The sequence below is a fragment of the Macrotis lagotis genome, chromosome X (genome assembly GCF_037893015.1).
Source record: "Macrotis lagotis isolate mMagLag1 chromosome X, bilby.v1.9.chrom.fasta, whole genome shotgun sequence".
Taxonomy (NCBI): Eukaryota; Metazoa; Chordata; class Mammalia; order Peramelemorphia; family Peramelidae; genus Macrotis; species Macrotis lagotis.
In genome coordinates, this window is record NC_133666.1 from 257432960 (window position 1) to 257440541 (window position 7582).

Below are 7582 nucleotides of genomic sequence, written 5' to 3' on the forward strand. Positions count from 1 at the left end.
ATTTTATCTTCACTCCAACCATATTAGGTAGGTCTTCATTAAAGATAAGGAAACTCAGGCATAAAGATATTAAGTGACTTGGCCAGTCTCATGCAACCAGAATAAAAATGCAAGTTTTTCTGGAGTCATTTCCCATCTTCCATCCACTCTGGTTTTTTTTTTTTTTTTTTTTTTTTTGCAAGGCAAACAGGGTTAAGTGGCTTGCCCAAGGCCACACAGCTAGGTAATTATTAAGTGTCTGAGACCTGATTTGAACCCAGGTACTCCTGACTCCAAGGCCAGTGCTTTATCCACTACGCCACTACGTCACCCCCCATCCACTCTGTTTTAATAAAAGTTTGGGTGGGCAGATGTGATGCTTTGTAATACTTAAAGAATAACAAAGATTTGCCCTTGGAATTGGTATTAAGCCTTGAGATGTAATTAACAACTCAATTAGGTTATCTTAATACTTACCAGGTATTATATAGCTGAGAGAAATTTTGTAGAAGTTTCAAGATATGTTGAGAGGATGCAACAGTGAGGAGTCCTTGGCTAGTGCTGGATCCTGCTTTTGGGAACGGGGGAAAGAAGGAAGCATAGTAAGTAGAACTACTTTGATAGGGGAGATAGTGAGAAATCACCCCAAACAAACTTCATATTTCTCCTAGAGCTGTAGATAGCATCTCTTTAACTAATCTAAGGGTTGATTCTTGTGGTCTATTTCTATAGATAGTGCCACTGGTAAAAAAGGATACATACTTTGGCTTGGTTCCTTGGACCTTTTTCAGTTTATCATCTGAGAATTCTTTGTGAAATCAGCTTTGGAGACAGCCCCCACATTACAGAAACCCTTTATTGAGATTACTATCCCAAAAGGATGTAATTCATATTTTTTTTCTTTTCCTGGGTTTGATTTTGAAGTTTTTATACTCTAAGATATTAATTTTAGTGTAGGTTCCAGGTATCCCTGAGAAAAAGATATATTCCTTTCTATTCCCATTCAATTTTCTCTAGAATTCGATATATGCTTAACTTTTCTAAAATTCTTTTTTTGAGGGGGAATTAGATTAATCTGAGAGGGTAAAGTTGTGATCCACCATTAGTATAGTTTTACTGTCTATTTCCCTCTATAATTCATTTAACTTATTTATAAATTTGGATTCTGTACTATTTGGAGCCTGTATGTTTATTATTTATATCATTTCAATATCTATGGCACTTTTTAGCAAGATATAGTTTCCTTATCTCTTTTGATTAGATTTATTTATTTTTTTGCTTTTTTGCGTTATCTGAGATCTCCAAGAGAGATGTCCCTTTTTTTTTTTTTTTTTTTTTACTTTAGCTGAAGCATTATATATTCTGCTCCAACCTTTTGTCTTTACTTGGCATGTGTCTCTTTGCTTTGGATGTGTTTCTGGTAAAGAATATATTGCAAGATTTTGGTTTTTAATCCAATCTACTATCTACTTCCATTTGGTAAGAGTTCATTCTGTTAGCATTAATTGATTACTTTGTATTTTCTTCCATCCCATTTCCCCCTGATTATTCTACTCTTGCTCCTTCTTTCACTTTGTCCATTCTCACCAGTGTCTTGCTTCTGACCACCATCCCCCCCAATCTACCTTTCCTTCTGTGAATATTCTACTTCCCTTATATCACTTTTCTCCTCTGATTCTATAAGATATAAGATAGATTTCTATACTCAACTAAGTGGGTATCCTGTTTCCTCTTTGAACCAATTCTGGTGAGAGTAAGGGTGAAATAAAGTATATCCCTCTATCATTCCTTCCACTATAATGGATCTTTTATGTGTCTTCATGTGAGATAATTTACACCATTCTACCTCTCTCTTCCCTCAGTGCAATATTCTTCCTTACACCTTAATTTTTTGTTGGTATCATTTTGAATGCCATCCCAACTATGTACTTTGTATTTGGCTTCTAATTGCCATAAAAGTGATAAAGTTCTTAAGACTCACAACTATCATTTTTCTTCGTAGAGATAAGTGGTTTAATCCTTTTTGGTTATTGTTTACCTTTTTATGCTTCTCTTGAGTTTTACATTTGAAACCAATTTTTTTTTTTTGGTTCAACTTGGCATTTTTTAAAAATCAGGAATGCTTGAAAGTCCTTTATTTCATTGACTTTCCATTTTTTTCCCCCTGAAAGATTACACTGTTTTACTGGGTAGGTGATTCTTGATTGTAATCCTAGCCCCTTTGCCTTCCAGAATATTTTATTCTAAGTCCTCTGATCCTTTAACATGGAAGCTGCTAAAATCTGTGCAATCCTGATTGTGACTCCATGTTATTCCAATTGTTTCTTTCTGCCTCCTTTAAGTATTTTCTTCTTGACTGGGAATTTTGGAATTTGAGTATAATTTTTCTGGAAGTTTTCATTTTGGGATATTCTTTCAATTTCTATTTTACTCAGATTCTAAGATATCAGGGTATTTTTCTTGACAATTTCTTAAAATATGATGTCAAAGCTCTTTTTTTTTTAGGTCATGGCTTTGAGATACTTCAATAATTCTTAACTAATTTCTCCTCAATCCATTTTCCAAATCAGTTATTTATCCATTGAGATATTTCACATTTTTTCTATTTTTATTCTTTTGACTTTGAGTATTTTTAATTTTCTCATGGCATCAGTAGATTTCATTTGCTCAATTCTGATTTTTAAGGAATGATTTTCTTTAGTGAACTTTTCTTCATCTTCCCATTTTCTAATTCTACTTTTTAAGGAGTATATTCTTCAGTGAACTTTTCTACATTTCCCTCCTTTTTTGTGCTTCCTTTACCAAGTTGACTCTTTTTTCCTTGATTAATTTGTGTCATTCTCATTTTCCCACCAATTTTAAAAATTTGATCTTTAATAATTCTTTTTGAGCTTTTCCAGGAATTCTTTTTTGGGTCTGCTTTCAAGTCACATTTTTATTTGAAGGTCTGTATGTAGTAATTTTGACAATGTTCTCTACTCAGTTTGTGATTTGCTCTTCCTTCCCTTACACCATTATAACTTTCTATGGTCAGTTTCTTTTCTTTGGTCCATTTTTCTACCTATTTCAAGACTTTTATTTTTATGTTAAAGATGGACTCTACTCATGGGATATAGATGGTATTGTCCAAACTGTTTTGCACCAGGGGTTTTGTATCTTGTCATTGGCTTGTTATATTGGGGGGCATGGTGTTTTGTCACTGAACTGAAGTGGGCTTGGGGTATTGCTGTTGGCTTGCTGGAGCATAGCCTGTTGTTGGTTTATTCCCAGTCTACTCATTCTAGATGGCATTCTTTTTCAATCTGAGTGAGACACACCTTTCATGCCAAACCTCTAAGTAGTCAGGCTAGAAAAAATTGTTTCAGGTCATCTTTTTGTTATTTCTGCCATTCCTAAATTCTTTTTTTAATATGTTAAATTATAATTATTTGGAGGTGAATTTGGGAGAGTTCAGGTGAGTTCCTTGCCTTACTTTGCTATCTTCCTTGCTTAATCTTAGTTTCTACATCTGTAAAGTGAAAACAATAAGTATTAAATATTTTTTCCTGCAGATAGGGTGTTGCCCCAACACTCTTTGAGTAGAGCTCCAACAAGATTTGTTCAACATGCCACAGCAGGTATCTTGATTTATGATTTAGTAGCCCTGTTTCTATGTTGACTTTGAAACTACTGATCTAAGCTTGCTTAACTGACTGATCATGAGTGATAGGCTTATATTTAATGCCAACTTGATTCATTACAAGAAAATAATTGTCATCTCTGTGATATGTAGAAGTGTTGAACTCCATCCCATCAGATAAGACTGGTCTTGCTCTTTTCTGTGTTAGATCAACCACTTTGAAATTGTATATGAAACTCATTCATGGTTGCAGAAAGTTTGTCTGAACCAGAACTTTTAGTACTTGAAAACTAACTTGGTAAAATCTTTTTTTTAATTGATATTTTATTTTTCCAGATACATGTTATAAAAGTTGTTCAATAGGCATCCATATGCATATTCATAGTTTAAGTTACATAATTTCCTTCCACACTCTCTTCCCACCTCACTCCTCTCAGCAGTGAACAGTTGTATGAACACATTTGTGTTAAATATATTTGCAGATTAGTCATTTTCTGTATGAGAAATTAGGATTAAGGGAAAGAAATACATAAGATAAATTTTTAAAGAAAAACCTCACAAAAATAAAGTGAGAGAAAAAGGAAAAAATGTATTTCATTCTATATTCAGATTCTATCAGCTCTGTCTCTGGGATGGATTGCATTCTTTATCATAAGTTCATCAGAGAGATTGTTTCTGTATTTTTTCCCCACAGTTGCTGTTAATTGTATTTCCCTCAGTCCATTCTTCCCCACTCCCATATATTCTATTGTCTCTCTCCTTTCACTTTCTTCCTCCTTAAAAGTGTGTTATGGGGCAGCCAAATGGTGCAGAGGAAAGAACACTGGCCCTGGGACCAGGAAGACCTAAGCCCAAGTCTCATCCCAGACACCCTACAACCACCCAGTCACATGCACCCAGGCAGTCCACCAAGCCTCACCACCCTGCAAAAAATAAAAGTATGTTGTATTTGACTACCCTCTCCCATCATCTTCCATCTCCTCTATCACTTATACCTTACCTCCCCCATCCTTTATTTCACCCCCTTCCTCTCCCTTTTCCTCTTGGGTAAGATAGATTTCTATACCCTATCAAGTGTGTTGCTTACTCTCTAAGCCATTGATGATGAGAATGAAGGCTCAATCATTCCTCTTCACCTTCTGCCTTTCTACTTCATTGAAAAAGCTTTTCCTTGACTGTTATATATTAAATGTTAGCCCATTTTACCTTTTCTTTCCCTTTCTCCCAGTACATTTTTAAAAAAAATTCATATTTTACTTGTTTTCCAATTATATATTAGTAGTTTCTACCAATTATTTTCTGTAATGTTTTGAATTTTACAATCTTTCCTCCACCCTCCCTTTCACATCCCTCCACAGAAGGCAGTCTGGCAACCTTTACATTGTTTCCATATGATACATTGATCAAAATTGAATTGTTGGGAGAGAAATCATATCCTTGAGGAGAAAGTAAAATATAAGAGTTGGCAAAATTATGTAGTAGTACAAAGGACATTTTTGTATAAAAACCATTGAAGGTAATAGACTTTGATCTTTTTTAAACTCCACAGTTCTTTTTCTGGGTACAGATGGTATTCTCCTTTGCAGGTGTTCTAAAATTGTTCCTGATTATTGCACTGATGGAATGAGAAAGTCTAATAAAATTGATCATCCCCCTCATGTTGCCATGGATCTGCTCATCTTGCTCATTCATCATCAGTTCTTGCAAGTCTTTTCAGGCTTCCCTAAATTGCCATCCCTCCTAATAGAATGATAGTGTTCTATAACATACTTATACATTCAGCATACATACATACATTCAGCCATTCCCCAACTGATGGACATTCACTTGATTTCCAATTCTTTGCTACCACAAACAGGGCTGCTATGAATATTTTTGAACAAGTGATGTTTTTGACCTTTCAGACAATCTCTTCAGAACAAGTAGAGTATTGCTAGATCAAAGGGTATGCACATTTTTATTACCTTTTGGGAATAATTCCAGATTGCTCTCCAGAGAGGTTGGATGAGTTCACAGCTCCACTAATAATGTATTGGTGTTCCAGATTTCCCACATCCTTTCCAACATTGAACAATTGTCCTTTCTGGTCACATTGGCCAATCTGATAGATGTGAGATGGTACTTCAGGGCTGCTTTAATTTGCATTTCTCTAATAAGTAATGATTTAGAGCAATTTTCCATATAACTATGGATAGCATTGATTTCCTCATCTGTAAATTGCCTTTGCATATCCTTTGGCCATTTGTTAGTTGGGGAATGACATTTTTTAAAAAATTTGACTCAGTTCTCTGTATATTTTAGAAATTAGTACTTTGTTAGAAATACTAGTTGTAAAAATTGTTTCCCAATAGTACATTCTTTTTTGACACATTGACTCCATCTTTATGAAATATTATGCCTTCATATTCTTCTATCTCCTGTGCCTTGTTCAGATATACTCCTACTAACACCTCTATTAATTTGGATGGTTCATATGAGTTATTAGTATCACCTTCCCATGGAGGAATACAAGCGATTCAGCATCATTAAATCCCTCATGGTTTTCTTTTCCTACCCACCCTCTCTTTGCTTTGCCCAAGTCCTATACTTGGAGATCATACTTTCTATTCAGTTTTGGTCATTTCAACAGAAAAGTTTGAAGGTCCCCTGTTTCATTGAATGTCCTTCTTTTCCCCTGAAAGAGGATATTCATTTTTGCTGAGTAGTTGATTCTTGGTTGTAATCCAAGCTCTTTGCCTTCTATAATATCTTATTCTAGGCTATACAAGCTTTTAATATAGTTGTTCCTAAATCCTGTGTAATCCTGACTGTAGCTTCATATTTGAATTGTTTCTTTCTGGATACTTGTAATATTTTCTCTTTGACTTGGAAGTTCTTGAATTTAGCTATAATATTCCAAGGAGCTATTTTGGGGGGGATCTCTTTCAGGAGAAGATTGGTAGATTCCCCCAATTTCTATTTTACCCTTTGCTCTTAGGATCTCAGGACTGCTGGATTATTGCTGGATTATTTCTTATAAAATGAAGTCTAGGCTCTTTTTCCTGGTCATGACTTTTAGGTAATCCAATCATTTTTCAGTTTTCTCTCTTGGATCTGTTTTCCAGGTCAGTTGTTTTTACAGTGAGATATTTCACATTTTCTTCTAGTTTTTCATTCTTTTGGTTTTGTTTTATTGTTTCTTGATTCCTCACAAATTCATCAGTTTCCCTTAGCTCCATTGTATATTTGAAGGAGTTGTTTTCTTCAGAGAACTTTCTTATCTCCTTTTCCATCTGGCCAATTCTGCTTTTTAAGCCATTCTTCTCCTCATTAACTCTCTGGACTGCCTTTTCCATTTGACTTAAACTGATTTATAACAAATTATTTTCTTCAGTTTTTTAACATCTCCTCAACCAAACTGTTGACTTTTTTCTGCTTTTCCTGCATCAGTCTCATTTCTCTTCCCAAGTTTTCCTCTACTTTCCTTATTTGATTTTCAAATTCTTTTTTGAGTTCTTCCATAGCCTGAGCCCAATTCCTAGTTTTCTTGGAGACTTTGGATACAGAAGCTTGGAATTAGTCTTCCTGGTCTGTGTTTTGGTGCTCCATGGGACCAAAGTAATTATCTATGGTTAGGTTCTTTTTTTTCTATTTACTGATTTCCCAAGTCTGTGCTCTGGTTTTGAGGTGCTTCTTAAGCCTTTGCGAGTTATTGGGACACCCTTCCCAAGGACCCCAGTTCCTTCAATGTCTTATGAAAGGCTCTGACTGTTCTCCTTCCTGTGCTCTGGTCTGTGGATGACCACAAGCACTCCCCTCTGCCCTGGAACTGTCAGGAGGGTCCCTGCTCAATGGCAACTGGGGTCTACAGATTGTGACCAGGGACTGAATATGGATATAGCACAAGAATTTTGTTCCAGGGATAGTGAAGAGACCTTGACAGTATCCCTCCACCCTCTTACCTTTCACTGACTGAGCACTCTGGAAGAATTTGTGGGGTGCTTC